This window comes from Geospiza fortis, unplaced genomic scaffold (genome assembly GCF_000277835.1).
Source record: "Geospiza fortis unplaced genomic scaffold, GeoFor_1.0 scaffold53, whole genome shotgun sequence".
NCBI lineage: Eukaryota > Metazoa > Chordata > Aves > Passeriformes > Thraupidae > Geospiza > Geospiza fortis.
Genome location: NW_005054305.1, coordinates 12,899,541 through 12,915,914, shown reverse-complemented (window position 1 = coordinate 12,915,914; position 16,374 = coordinate 12,899,541). Strand labels below are relative to the sequence as shown.

Genomic DNA, 16,374 nt, shown 5'->3' with positions numbered 1-16,374 from the left:
TGGTGCCGTGGAGGGCCGCCCGCGCAGCCCGCGCTGGCCCCGTGAGGTGAGGGCCCCCGCGCTGCTCACCCGCCGGGGCCACGGCCCTGCGGGAGCGCTGGGGGGAAAAGGCCTGGTTGAGTGAGCCCTTTAAGTAGCGCTAAGTTCGTAGGAAGAGCACCTGCGAGGCGGCATGACGACGGCGTCAGGAGGGCTGTCAGAGGGCTATTTGGAAAGGAAGATTTTGGGACAAGAGATACGGCTGGAAAGGATGAGGTCTCTGCAGGGTCAGGATTAGAGCACTGCATCCTAGGATATTAAGGCATCACTGATTTATCATCCTGTTATGGGGTTTAATGTGAACTTTTAAAAATCTTAAGTGCAAAAGTGAGGAGGAATATCTGTTTGAGATACAAGTGCTGCACCATTGTGTATTTTTCCAAATGCCATCTTTGCAGAGACACAGGACTCAGTGAAGCTCAGTAACAATGCTGTTTTTTCAGCCTCGCCTCGTGAAACTGACAGGTGGTGAGGACTTTTCTTCTAGCACCCTCTAACTGATCCCATGGTTATGAACAACATTCAGGGAAATTAAAAAATAACTATGATGATTTGCAATCCACTCATAATCAGCAAAATTGGAACGTGCTTTAATATATAGGAGAAAATACGATTTTGAGAATTGCACAGAGCACCTTTACTTTTGAGCAGTTTTCGTCTTGCTGCTGGATTTTCTTAGGAGTTTAGTTTCTGTTTTCTGATCTGTGAAGTTAATGCAAAACCAGTAGATCCTAAAAATCTCTGCCTCCATCTCCAACATACCTCCATATTATATTTTACATACATGTCACATCAGAGGAGTTCAAGTCTTTTTCAGATGATAATTCCTTGAGACACTTTTACAGCATGTGGGCCTTCAGTTAAGCCTACTGACAGAAGAGTTATTCTGTTGTAAGGTGTTTGTGAAAGGTATCTAGAAATGCCCCAATTCCTCATCTGCAGAGCAGACTAACATCTGGAAAGTTAGTTCAGAAAGTGCACCAGATGCAATCTATGGAGTGTTTTGGGTAGTAATGCAAAGCTTCCCCAAGTCAAGGGTCAAGCAGCTTGGTCCTTTGCAGTGCAATACCAGGCAAAGGCCCTTTTTCGTTACAAAACAGAGGCATAAAGGCAAGGCCAGTGCTTCATTAGAACCTGTTAATTCATGTGCAACACAAAACTGTTATGGCTACAGTACCTTTCCTTGATTGCATCCAAGTGGGTTTCAAATGTCCCCAGAGAGGGATACTGCTTGACCTCCCTAGGCAGACTCCTACAGGGCTCTGCCACCTTCAGTGTAAAGTTCTTCCTCTTGCTGAGGTAGAACTTCTTGTGTTTTGGTTTGTGGTCACTGCTCCTTGTCCTGTGGATGGACACCACTGAAAGGAGTCTGGCAATACATCATGTAAAATATTACTAAAGTCAGAGATTGGCAATGATTTTTTTGTAAAATTCTCTATTCTGGAAATAGATAATGAAAAGCTTTTTTATCTTACTCCTATTCCCAGCTCTAGAGAAAGACTGCAGATGTTTGATGATCCCATACACAAGACACGTGTAAATGTGAAATGCTCCAAAGAAATACCTGAAAACAACAAAAATGAAGCCTACCAGATCTTGGAACAAGGTGCAGCAAAAAAATCTATTGCTATTACATGAATGCATATTCCAGTTGATCCTGTTTTTCCTTTACCATTTGTAGGAAAGTAACTCAAGCAGATGAACAAGAGCTTGTTAGAACTGGGACTATAAACTTGCAAGAGGTAAAAACACTTCAGTTTGGGGCAGTTGATAAAAGAGTTTATGAAGCTGGAAATACCAAGTGATCTATCCTGAACCATGAAAGACTTACTGCTGCTCTTGTGGAAGAAGACACAGAAGACATCCTAAGAGGATCCTTCAAGACTCTAAGAGAACAAAAAGGACATCACTAATAGCCAGAGTTTCTCCCACATCTATAAATCCCAAGGGAAAACAGAGTACAGTGGAGTATGCTCACAGAGCAAAGAACATGATGAAACCTTAAGTTAACCAGCAGCTGCCCAAAGGAGCTGTTATTGAGGAAGATCCTGAAGAGATTAAGCACCTGAAAGGACACCTCATTGCTGCACAAGAGTAAAATGGAATCTGTATTTTCATTCATGTAGCCCTTAAAAGGAAAGCTGAAAGTTTGGGAAGAATAAATTACAGAAGATATTGAGATAACGGGCACCATGCAAAAAGTAGTGAAAACAATCACTAAACCATTCGGAATTAATAAAAGCAATGAAACAATGAAAACAGATCTGCAACTCAAGAAGAAATAACTGAAATTAAGCACAGACAGATCTGCAAGAAACCAAGATTTCTCTAGCTCAGAAAGAATATATGGTTTCAGTTCTGAATACAAAAAAACTTCATGGCACAGCTAGCCATTTGGTCAGTACTGTTAAGATAAATCATGTTTTGCTTACAAAACTGTATCATAAGAGAGCTGTTGATAGCAGTGCTATCATCCAAATAGATTTGCAGGAGAAATTCATGTTCTGGTCAATAAAGTACAAGACTCAGTTAGTGAGAACTATCTGAAGCAGCAACAGATGTTGACATCTTATGCATAATTTATAGGTGTCCTCCTATCTATCAGTTGTTCAGCAGATAATGTATTTGCACTAGTTGTATCAAGGTCTTTTAGCTCTGTTAAAAATTGCTGACCACTGAACTTTCTCAAGTGTCTGAAAATGTGTAACAAAATAGGACTGTGCTATTTGCTAGTAAAGCTGAGCCATTCAGTCAAGTTGATTGAGAAGCAAATATCTGGATCAGCAGGAGCATTAAATATCTTGACAGCAATGGTAGAAATTGTCCTGGAACTAAACTGTTTGTTTCAGAATAACATAAGGAAATTTTCTGGTTGATGAGATCCAGGACCATAAAAACAATTAATATCTTCTTAGGAGATCTTTGTCTCACTCTGAAAAATTACAGAAACAGCCAGTGGTTTTTTTGGTTGTTGTTTTTTTTTTTTTCTCAGATGCAAAGTACTGTGGGAATTTAGGAGAAGTGGAAATGGAAAAGTGTGTATATACAAAGAATGCAAATGAATTAGTGTCCTCACTTTAAAGCCAGCTGAACCTGTTGGCACAGGAGATGCAGAAGAACTCTAGCTTGTATCCTGCCAAAAAATGTAAGTTTGATGACTACCATCACTGCTGGGCAAGAAAATGTTTATCTGGAAACTACTGACCTAGCCAATAGTAAAACTTCTGCTTCAAAACAAATTTATTGCATCTCTGGATAATTTCTTTCAAAAGCTCAAGGACATAAATGGTAGTTTATGGCCATATGTTTCGTGGACATGAAAGAAGATGCTGGCGGAATCCATAGTCTGTTCTCAGTAACTTCTTAGCAATCTAAAAAATGCATCTCAGGATACTGGTAAATGGAGGGAATTTAAAACTGCTCAGATAGTCAGCTTTATGGATCAGTAACAGTCCTTCTTCAGCAACAAGAAACAGCAGCTTCACTGTTTGCAGTAGAGAACAGAAGGTTTATGATTGAGATCTGTATTTTTTATTAGATATTTTGTTCTGCATTAAGATTTCAGTAGATGCAGTTTGGAACTACTGCACAGTGCGAACATATCCTACAATACATTTTATCATATGCATATCAAGAATACAAATAGTTGTGTTCAAAGATCCTTGACATACTGCTGGAACTAAAACAAACTTATTGCCAATTTTAAAAGCATTGGAATTCACCCATGAGAGCTACAAACCAATGGCCTATACTGACCTTAAAAAAGGAGAGAGTATGTCATGGTGCTGCCAGCTAGGTCCAGGGTCCACATCCCTGCTCTCATTTAGAGGCCTGCCTGAATAACTCCTAAAAACAAGGTCTTCTTATCGATTTCCAGTTTGTGCTCACTAAAAGCCAGTCAATAAGTAAGAACTTATTCAATGAATGGAATTGTCCTATGGCAATCGAAAGCTGGGAGCTAGACAGCAAGCAATGCTGTGCAATGGGGAGATGCAATGGATTTATTTATTATATACAACTTCTCTCAAGAACAACAGTGAATTATGACTTGCAGCATTTACTGTCAAAGAGACAGAAAAATTATCATTAAATAAAGGCTCGTAAAGCTCTTTTACTCTCTCTCTCTAAAAGCTTATATTGCCACAAATATGCTCTCTTATATATTTTTTAGAAGACTGACTTCAGAGATTGGCATCAGTGTAATTTTTTTATCACTGCAACATATGGCAGTCTTCCCTGCTGCCAAAACATGGCCATGTTTCAGCCTCGGGGTACAGCTGGCTTGAACTTAAAACTGAGACTGCTTTCAAACATAAATACAGTATTTTGTGTTACCCCCTCAGACACTATGAAGAAAAGTAAATATAAAATTTCTGTTGCTGGAACCTCTATGAACACTACAGTGCCTTGGGATTCCAGCCACCCTAGGAAGTAATTTTTCTTTATAGTTTTTGGATAACATCTAAAATTATTAACAGTCACTGTGTCAGCATCATGTTTCACTCGGCTATCTGTACTGAAAACTTCTGCAGTTCAGATTCCAGTATGGGTTCACAAGATTCTCATGGTGATTTATGATGAGTTCCCCACATAGCCACAAGTTACAGCAATCTCTGATCATATACAATCAATGTTTGTGTAAACCTTCTCTTCAGAGATTTTTTACAACTCATCTGTACTTAACCCATCATTTCCTCTTACAGTGCTCTTCCTGAGTTGCAAAGCTGAATGTAAACCTGCTGTACAGGTGGTGCATGTTATCTCAATGTTCCGAAAATTAGCCAGATAAACACAGGCATTTCATGGTTACATCTGAAAGTATACCCAGCACCACTATTTTGATTAAAAACACAAAAACATCAAACACTACATTATGTTCTGTGCAGTTCTCTAAGCTGAACATTTTCTAGGTTACATGTCAGTACCACAAACATCAAATGTCAGTACCACAAATAAATGTTCCTAAAAAACCAGAATAAAAGTCCTTAAAAAAGGAATGAAACATAGTATCTGCAATCCCACCCTCTATTCTCATCGCAACTGGAGCTAGAAGAAAACCCCTAAGTGCCTCGGGTTTTCTGCTTGTTGATGGAGCTGACAAACACAAACTACATGAGAGCATCTGCATAAAAGAAGCCTGGTAAAAGAAAATTAAAAACAGATAAGGGCAAAAGAAAATTAAAAGAGGTAAGGGAGTAACTATTCCCCTATCAGTAGAAGCTATATAAATAGTAGTGTTAGCTGTAACATTGAAGTTGTCTAGGTTACTGCTTTGACCTGGTTCTTTCATTTGGAACAGATTTAGTCACATGAGGTGACATCCCCTACAGGAGGAAAGAAACTTCCTGACAGGTAGCAGGGTGTGTAAGGTCCTGCTTGAACCTTGCAATGCTTCCTCTGCTACATATGTTTTTCTGAATACAACCCTGGATGCAGCCCTTAACATTTACAGAAAGGGAAAAAGGAAATGGAGGTTAGACAGGAAACTAAAAAACCAGTTCTCTAAGCAACTTGTGTAATACTTTTGGTAGGTAAATTGCTGGCCACTGAATGTTAACAATTTTCTTATTCCTCCATCTCCCTTTCCCAGATCCCCCTATTCCCAAAGAACAGTTGAACATGGTTCAGCCTGAGGCTGCTTTAAACAAAATCATTCTCAACTTCTAAACTGTTGAAATCAAAATAGTCTGGCACATTGGATGTGATACTCCACAGATTTTATTTCTGTGAAGTAGGAGGTGTGTTTCTAACATCAAGGAAACATTTTTACTGCCAGTACTCTGAAAATGTAGCTGCTCCATTCAGCATTTGGCTGCTGAAAGAACATCAGGCTGGAGACTCGGATGTGTGAAAACCTCTATGATGAAAGGGATCAGGTGAACGGGATCATGACATGGCTGCAAAAGAAGAGTATGGATAGAACCTGGGGTCAGGAAGAGGGAGAAAGACCATGCACTCCTGCAGGGTTTTTACACTGTGATGAGCTTGTATATGTAGCACTTTATGGAGCCTGTTGCAAGCCTTGGCACTGCCACTCTACTAACAAAAGCGTAGGCCTTTGTCTAGAGCACTCTGCATGTCTTTGTTTTCAAAACCACTGAGTTTTTATTTTCTTTTTTTAATATTGGACTTCTGCTTGTATAGCAGTGCCTTTAGATTACTCTTCCTTCAGCCTTTTCTTACATTCAGGTCCTTTCTGCAATGGAAAGTAGAATGGGCATACTGAAGATCTAAAAGAATGACTGAATGTTTGCTTCACTTTTAATTCTAGGACAATTAGACAACCAGTCCTCCTCCTCATAAGAGGGAGGGTGCAGGTGTTAGAAATCTGCAGGGAGAGGGAGAGCTCATAAAAGTAATTTATTGAGCTTAGTCTGTCTGCAGAACCAAAGGATTTTCTATCATCCCTTCCACAACTACAGCTGTCAGAGCTGACCTCGCTATGCTAACTATGCACAGCAGTAACTCCTTCCTCATGCAGTTAAAAAAAGTTAACTGTTTAATCATAAAACTCTCACAGTTTCTAACCTCTGAAGATGAAAAGAATAAGAAGAGCCAGTAGGTACACATTAGAAACACAACACGGGAGAGTAAGGATGTGTAGTTTCCTCTACCTGGGACTATTTCCAGGCACCATCCTGAGAACAGTTGATTCCATATCTGATCAAGGACTTGCAGTATTTCCCCATGCAAAAGCACCTGCAGAAATCAGTTGTTTTAGGCTGTTACTCACAGCACTTACAATTTGAGGTTTATTACTTTCTAGGTTGTTTGAGCAAATGTTACCAGCCTTTTATCCTTCTCAGTATGTGTTCTAACATTTCTCTGTGGTTTTTAGGGCATTATTGAAGGTTCTGTATGGCTTCATGTTGTCAAGAGCATGAATTCATAGACAGTGGCAGGAAGGGCTAGGTAGATATCCAAAATAATGAAATTCTGTAGATACCAGCAATACAAGGTCACAGCTTACTCAGCTCCTCAGTGTCTGAACAAAGACCCCTGCAGCTCTGTCAGGATTTGTGCACTGGAAGCGGAAGATATTCTAGTCAACACATTCACAGAACAGATGAGTCCACTCACAGTGGTACTTGGGTAATATGAACACCTTAGTTCTGAAAGCCTCTTATTTTCATGTGCATGACTGGTGCTGTTAAATCAGTGGAGGAAGAACTTTCTTAGTCATACTGGTGGCAGAATAGTGACTACACATATTCAGACCAAAGATTCACCTAACACAGTGTAACTGAACCCTCAAAGGTTGACATTCCAATCCTTAACTCCTTAGTTAAGGAACAGTAGAAATCACGAATAGTTTCCTGAAAGAAATCTTGAGGAAGATATATGTGCTATGCTTCTTACCTTCTTAAACAAGGGGTATCTGAAAAAAAAATAGAATGAAAGAAAATCAAGTGAGAGGTTTTCTGCACAGTCAGTAGGTTGAGCTGGCTTACATGCAGGCAGAGGAGCCCTTCTTACCAAGGGGGCTGAGGGGTGGCTACTGGCAAAAGATTCTCCCTTAGAGACAATGCACTGTTAGACTGCAGACTTAAATTGCTTCTGGTAAACACACAAAAAAGATGTTTGAAAGTAATTTCAGGATGATGGATTCCACTCTGGGAAGCAGGCACTTGTCTTCTCAAGTAGACAGAAAGTCATAATGGTGCAGGAGACACTAAAAGGCAGATTGCAACTAATTTTCACAAGATGCACTTCTGACTTGTGAAAAGTCTAAATCCTATTTAAGGTTACTAGGAATGACAGCCTACTTCCAAGTATAGTCAAATATCGTTTTGTTGGGGTTTTTAAAATTTATTTTATCCAAAACAACTGAAGTCACTGCCCAATCATTCACCAGAATGAGAGGCATGGAGTGGAAGTTGAATAATCTGGTCTGAAATCAGGATGGTTGGGTGTTGTCTGGGGAATCACTCTGTAGATCTGAGATGAAGATACAAAAAGCAGCATGGAGGGAGACAGGTTATTGAATCATTAAATGAAAAATCAGGGTTGTGACAGCAAGGGTTATAGATGACAACAGCCCCTCCTGACCACAAAAGCAACAACAGCATACAATTGTGTGTCTGTGTACATGTGTGTGTGAATGTTGCCTGGTAGGCCTGACACTGAACATGGAAACCGTCTCCTGTTTCCTGCTGTGCCCAGACAAAAAAGGGTTTATGTATACAGTCTGGAAGGAGCAGAACTCAAATGAGCAAGATGCCTTCAGAAGAGTCGTTGAAGCCATCTTCTGTGGGAAGCCATCCCATCTTCCAGTGGGAAAAACCTGCAAAATCAGAAACATCAGATAAAATTTTATCATTAAACCAAATATTGTTTCCATTTAAGTCCCAGTCTACGGGGGCAGTTAAGAAAACATATGTATGGTCACCTCTGGCAAACACACTAAATACATTAATAAAATGCTAAATTGTAAAAAGTATCAAAATTTAAACCTTTCAGATTTCCCCTATTATTAGGAAACAGGAACACATTTTATGAATTTTTCATAATTTTTCATATTAGCTCTTATACATTTGCTGGCTATACTTTAGCCTTTTACTCTCTATTTTCAATTTATACACTGCACTACAAAAAAAGTCACCCCACACCTTATTTATGGCTCAGAAAGACAAAGCATCTGAAAAAAATGATTTAATTTTAGCAAAAATGTGACTGTTCTTTTAAAATATTGCAGTGTTACTTTCCACTCCATTTTTCAGAGCCTGAAATACACGTGAATCACTAGAAAGAACAAAAGGCAGTGGCTGAAATAGCCCATCCATTAAAAAGAGAAGAATGTATCTTGCTTTGTTACTGAGAGCTGCAACAGCTTGTGGAGATCACTGGTATATGCATTTCAGCACTTGAAGAGAGAGAGAGAACAGATTCTGAAATCGATGCTGTTCTGTCTCCCATGTGAAGAGGCTGTAGTTCTGCTTCTTGACCCCCTGTCCAAAAAACAGTGTAGTCCATCCACAGGGGTGTCATAAAAAACTGAAATCACTTCATTGTTGTAGCAATGAACCACTACAAGATGACACACATTTTCCAAGCAGATTAAAGTATTAGACAAGAACAAAGAACTTAGCATGTTTCCTCTGATGTATGAACAAAAACTGAAAGACTACAGGAGCAGCTTGCAGAAATCTAAAAATCTCAATTGTTCATGGGGTGAGAGGTGAATTTCCTTATGCTGCAAAGAGAGATGCCCTGCAGGGATCATTTCTACAGTCTGACAGGAGATTTGACACCAGGATGGAACTGGCCCATGTCACAATCCATTGATGAGAGTCTGGCAGTACTTCTGACAAGAAAAGCTTTGCTGCCATAATTCAGACAGGCCATCAACAGACATTTCTTCTGGAGTAACCCAGTGTACTGAATTATTTAAAGTCTCTGTCATCCACAGGCTGAGACCTGCTACTTGTAGGTACAGCAGGGAACCTCCTCTTCCAGCAGTTCTTATATGCTGACACCTAATCCCACAGAAAGTTACAAAAATCTCTCTGAGCACCTAACTTCTACCAACTTTGTGCATGTGAAATTTGTCATGTTATCACTCATCATATATCCTGTAGAGAATTCCTTAATTTATATTAGAAAAACATGAGACATTCTGACAAACTGTTTATCAACTGAAGAAAACATGACCATTTTCAGCATTTTCTAGCCAAAAAAGTACCATAGTACCTACAGAGTTCCTGAATTAATGCTTGAGAACACTGGTTTTGTATTTTATTATGCATACAGGAAAGTGTGGTAGCTTCACCATGATCACAAAGACATCTTACATAAAGAAAGAACTCTGCCTTCAAGGAGTCTCAGTAAATCTACATTAAAATGCTGGAGCTTTGAAGCTTAATCCTGTCCTTATTATACAATCTAAAAATGAACTTTTAGTATATAGAGGTAGTACTTTAAATATTTGGGGACCTCTTTAATGGTCTATTTTAGTAGCCCCCAGAGCAACCTGACACTTGCATACTTAACCACTGTATCTCTTTATATAATTAGTAATTGTAACTGTTTACATCTGTGTCCCACATGCTGCCCCTAGATTTTTGACGCTGTGGGAAGAAGAGGCACACAAAAGGGCTCTCTAACTTCAGTAACTATTTCCACTTGAACTCTAATACTGGTAGTCATGTGTTGGTATCATTGAAACCTTTTCTTGTCCTTTAATGCATTTCCTACCAGCACAATTTGGATATGTAATCACTCAGGTAAATGGGGATACACACAAATGAAAATGCTCAGAAGAACTGTAGGAAGCATGTAATTAATTTTTTGTATTATTGTACATAGGTTGCAGCGTGTTGCAATATATGCCAATTACCATTGAGCATACATAGATTATTAGGGAATAATGCAAAATTTACTACAACAATGCAGCATTATTTGTCTTAACTATATCCTTCTCTGTGACATACATTTATGGGTACTACTGCATTAGATGTAGACCAAATCCTTTGTAGTGGACATAATTCCTGTTACAACACTGCTACAATAGTCCATACTGCTATAGTCCTAAATCAAATAAAATGTAATATTTTATGGTAAATAAAGTAGATAATAAAAGTAGATAATAAATCTATTTTCCCCAATCATCAATACTGAATACATGTTATCTAAAACTGTGTCTCTAACAGGGACACGGTATTTCACAGTGAGGGGTAAAAGAAACAAAACCCATGTAGTAGACAGAACATAAATTATGAAAAATCTTCCTTTGTGGATTTCCTTTCTGACACTCCAAATTTTAAGAATTTTTGATTTATTTCAAATGAAGAATTTGTGTCTAGAATTTTTGTCTAGAGCTTTGGATTCTTTCCCAATATTTTCATTCTTATTTATCCTGTTCTGTATAAATGTTATTGAAGTCAATAGGATTTTATCTGTTTTATATGTTTTAAGATCAGTTCCTAAACTTAGAGTTTAGAATAAAGTTATTTCAACCAGAAATTTAAGGAAAAATTGTGCTTAAATCAGCCAGACTTTAATATTGTAACTCTACTGGAGACTGCACATCTCAGAATATTCATTTGTTTCTTGGACTAAATGTTAAATGAATTTAATGTATTTCTCCAGTCTTCTGGTAACGCAATTTTGCACATCCATCTTTACTTCAAGGCCTTTAATTAAAGGTTGTAGGTTGTAATCCTATGGTCACATTTTCTTTGCTCTGCAGTCTGGTATCTTCCCCTGATAGAATCCTCTTCCAGAATTAGTGTAGATATACTTGCTTTTTAGAAATTAGAGGACTTGCAATGGCTTGTGGAAGCCACCAAGAAAGAAATGTAATCTCAGTATGGTATTCCTTGAACATCTGCAAAGAATCCTTTGCATGTGTCAGGCAGATTTTTAGCTACTGCATCTAAAAAAATACAGGTATAGGACATGGATTCAAATGCTACTTACCCAGCATAACACCGATTAAGCCACTGAGCTATTAAACCACACTGTAACTTCTCCAGCTTCTTAAGATCTATATATAAGCCTTCTTTAGGACTGAGATATATATAAAATGGTTTTAGTAGTGTTCACTGAGGTCATTTTGGCTTTCCTGTTCTACACAAAATTTGGCTCCCCACAGGTAAATAAAAGACTTGAGTTTTTCATGTAATTCACACCTACAAATACCCAATTTGTAAATTGCAGATGGATGCAATTAAAGTGTAAAATGAATAAATAAAACTGGTTCTGCAACTACTTATAAAAGCATGGAAAATCAACTTGATACATCAAGTCACAGACAATACAACTAAATTATAAAGTTATGTATACAAAAATGCATCACTCCTGTGTAAATATGTATGTATAATCATAAATTAAAACCATATAAATAAGACTAGAAATATCCTTTGGGGGTGGAAAAATATTACATTATTGTAGAAGAGCATCTTGCCAGCACACTTAGGTTATATATTTGCTATTTTTATGTGTTATATTTCACAAAAGAAACTCCAGCAGATAGCTAATATTCTGAATCTATTCTCCAACTCTCTTCTGGACAATCAGAGAGCTACTGCAGTGGCAGTGCAGTAAAATCGTGGCTACTGTTACTGCCTCAAGTCAGTCCAAAGGATGTTGTTTGTTTTGGGTGATGCTGGAGCACCAGCAAAGCCAGCCCAAGATGAGGCAGCCACCACTCCATTCCATCCAGGCTCTCCCTGATTTACCTCCTCCTCCTCACTGGGGCTGGTACAGTTGTTTCTGTCACTGCTGCAGGGAAACAATCTGAGAGCAAAGTGCAGACTCAGAAACAAACCAACCAAGCATCCAGGCTGCAAAACCAGTTCACAGTATTTACACTCCTCCTCTCACAGGCTTTTTTTTTGTTGTTGTTGTTCCTCCTGTGTGATTGATAGAGCTTAGAAAAATTATTAAATCAGACCATCTGTGTGATGCTGTTTGCTCTGGAGGTGTTCCTACACCCCCATGCTGGCAAGAGGGATGAACTGAAGCCAGGGTTACAAGAAATAATAGGGATGTCAGCTGTCTCAACTACTATTGCAGCTGAGAAGAGAACAGGGGTACTGAACCCTGTGAGTAAAAATGAAGTAAAAAGGCATGTGTAACTGATGAAATTCATTAATTCCAGTACCAGGCTGCCTCATTCTCAAATATGCTGGCCCCTACTGTGCATTTCCAAGTCAAAATAACCTACTAATTGAGAAACAACAATCAGACAGGAAAAATATGAAAGATGATGTCAGGTGTATCAAGCCATAGTCCATCAGAATTTAAATGCAATGTCTTTGAAATTAGTATTATCTGACAAGGAGCTAGTGATCTTTCTGGGCTGGTGTGTGAGTCTGTAACACTGAGCTTGCTGCACTTGCCATAAACTTCATCCACATAAGGACTTGATAAAAACTCCTTTAAATAAAGCACTGCAGCCACCTAGCCTTGAAAATATGCAAGTGTTCAGGAACACTCTGATCACAGACTGGAATTAAGCAAAATCCTTCAATGTAGATCCTTCTGTACATACTTCAGAAGCCAGTAAAAGATGAATCAGCTGAAACCAGTAACAGAGAAATAATCTGAATTAGGTAACAGAACAACCAAAAATCACTGAAAGGTGAAAGCGATCCGTCAGTAAATCCATCTCTCTTGAGTTCATCTTTACAAAGTGCAGGACAGTCATTTTTACTTGGCTCATAATCAATTCTTGCTAATGCTATGTTCTCTGGTTCTGCCTAACACTGATGAGATAAGAACCAAAAGGATCAATGCTTTCATTGTGTTTACTGGTAAACCAGTAATCAGGATAGAGGACTCAATTCCCTGAATCCTAATGATACATGAATTTGCTCAAGTACCCATTTAGACTGCCATCAATTATGAACAAACAACAACAGAAAGATGAGAATAGGAAAACAGTTTCAGAGGTAGAAAATGTGGACAGAATCAAATGTAAACCTGTGGTGCTGCTGCTGTATGAGGGCATTCCTCATTTCCCTCTGTGGTCGACTGCTGTGCCACTCCCAGACGTCAAATCACAAAGCAAACCTCTCCAAAATTCTCCAGCTGGGCGCCTTTTACCAAAAAAAGACTCTTATTTCACTGAGATTACCTGCCCATCTGGACTCATATTCTGATTCCTGATCTTCTGAGTAGTAAAGGCAGCAAAGAAACTTTAGTAGTACCACACAGTAACACAAATTAACAACAGACATTCCTCTTCTCCCTTCTCTAAAGGGAATTTTCAATAGGTCAATCAGACTTTTGATGTTAGTTAAATACAAAAATTAATTTTTAATTTTCCACTCAGCAACAGAACTAGCTGAGAAAGAAAAAAATACAACATATAATCAAAACTGAGATGGAAAACCAAAAAGATTCAAACAGTCACAAATGTACTTTTTACTTCCCAGGTACCCAGTAGCTTTAGAAATTTCTCTCTTAAGAGGTATGGAAGGATTACAAGGAGATCTAGTGTGGCAGCCTATGGCACACATATCATGAGAGTTACAGTATTTTTCTCTGAAACAGCTGCTGTCGAGAACAGGCGTGTATGAATCCAGCTGGATAGTCTCTGTTCTTCTCATGGGCTGTTTTGTTATTTTTGCATACCCTGGAAAAATTCAGACTCCTCGTTCAAGAAAAATGCATCCCATCTGAAACTCTATCTAAGCTGAGTACACATACATTCATTTTTAAATCATCTCACTTGCAGATGCTCTATATGGAAAAAAAATACAACCTCTTGATTACTGATATTTAATATTAACATGGTCAAATTGATAAAATACCAAATTGTATTTAAAATAGTGTTTACAATTTCAGTTCTTCTGCTTTCAACAGTCTAAAAAAGATTCTTCAGAATAAAAACCTTGGACTTTTGATGCATCTTTATACATGAAAAGAACAGCCTTGTGCCATCCTCAGTCGTAGGAAGTGACAGGCAGAGCATGACATCACTTTTATTTTTAACTGACTGCTTTCTGGTGAATTTATTTTGCTGTCAGTACATATTACAGCAGTGTTACTCACATTCAGGCTTTACGAAGACAGAAGCCCTGTGCTGAGTTTGATTCCACAAGCTGGGAGTTCTTAGCTTTTGAATGAGAAACTTTATTTCAAATTTGTCACAATAGCTGATCTGCAAACAGATCAGAAAAATTACAAATCTAAAGTACCTATGAAAGGTCTACAAGCACCAAAGGCATCCATGTGGATTTCTCCATTATAGCCACACCACACAGACTCACCACTTACAAAAGTATCAAATCCTGGATACAAGAATACAGGTTTAGGCAGCAAGTAATTGACTATAGATATTTAATTAAACTTATCACCAGTCTGACTTCAGCAGATTTTAAGTTTCCTATTATCACTGTATCACTGGTCTCCTTAATTCATTCGTATGCAATGTGGAAAATAAGACAGGGTCAGTAAGCTTATTACAAGAGAACAAAAACATGTTTCTATCCTCCTACAGACTGTAGAGTCTGTAAAATAAACAGGTGGAGAAACTGCATCTTCCTGATTCCCAAAGAGAGCAGAAATCCAGCACACACCATGTTTATGCTGCCTTGTCTCCACTGCCTTTCTAAGTCTATTTGGCGTCTCTCTAAGAAAACCACAGCCATTCATTAATCCAGCATTAAAGCACACTGTAGCCTTGACAACTATCACATCATAATTGTTATTGATAAATAATGCTACTAGTAGGAGACCAAGTTCTGAACCCTAGGTTTTGTATGCCCACAATAATAAGAAAAACTAGGTAGATGCAAGGGCAGAAAAAAGATGTTTCCAACCTAAAAAAAAACAAAAACAAAAAAACAAACAAACAAACAAAAAAAACCCCAAAAACCAACCAACCAACAAACAAACAAAAACACCCCAAAACCCCAAACAAGTCTTGTCTTTTCTCTGTCCTTCATTAACACTCCCACTCCAGGTGACTTCATTACTTCATTCAGGCAACTACTACCATGAACTAGCTAGTGGCCCAGAAGGCACTAAGACTGCAAACAGCACACACACAATTTAAAGCTATAAGGGAATTACTTATTGGCTAATTCACACAGCAGCTGGAATGAACGAATCATTAATCTCTGTTGGTGAGACACCTTATCAGTAGTGGCTGAATAAAGTAGTCAACCATCAGGCTTTATTGCTTTTTGTATCAGGCCAGTAGCTCTTACTCTTTCTGCCTTCCTTTCTCCGAGGATTCTGTTATCTTTTCACACTTCTTGAATCTATGAACTGCTGACTCCATCCCAACAATTTCGATTCTGTTGACAAATTTACCTTTCATGGCTAAGGCCTTCTCAATATTTTCTCACAAGTAGTTTTCGGAATTTTTGCCAAGTCAGAAGAAAGGTTATTTGGCTGAGCTGAAAAATGAGGGTCTGTACCCTGAATGCATTGTGTAGCCTACAAATTCTCAGCAGTACTGGGGAATTGTCCTTGGCCGCACTTTCGACCCGCGCCCATCCTCGCCGATAAATAAGCAGCCCCAGTCACGACATGACGTGCCCGGGGGCTCATGAGGCGCCGGCTGCTACGGCTGAGAAGGAAACTCCGGGGCAGCCCGCGGCTTTGGGAGCATTCCTGGCGGGATCTGCCCGACCCGGGGCTCCCCTCACGAACGCCTCTAGAAAAGCCCTGGCAGGACCGTCCAAGGCAGCGCCGAGGGCAAGGAGAAAGCGCCGCCGAGGCGCCGTGAAGTGCAAAGCGAACCGCGCTGTCTGTGTTCTCGTTCACTCGTCTATTTGTTTGTTTGTTTGTTTGTTTGTTTGCCCGCGGTACTCGGTTCATCTCCTTCCGGTGCATGTCCGGCGCGGCACACCGCCCCTGCCCGGCGTGCCCCGCGCGCAG

The 16,374-nt window shown here is 39.1% G+C and overlaps 1 pseudogene; it reads left to right on the top strand.

Annotated features, from left to right (window-relative positions):
* Positions 1-172: 172 nt before the first annotated feature.
* Positions 173-3,359, top strand: LOC102045119 (annotated as a pseudogene).
* The last annotated feature ends 13,015 nt before the right edge of the window (positions 3,360-16,374 follow it).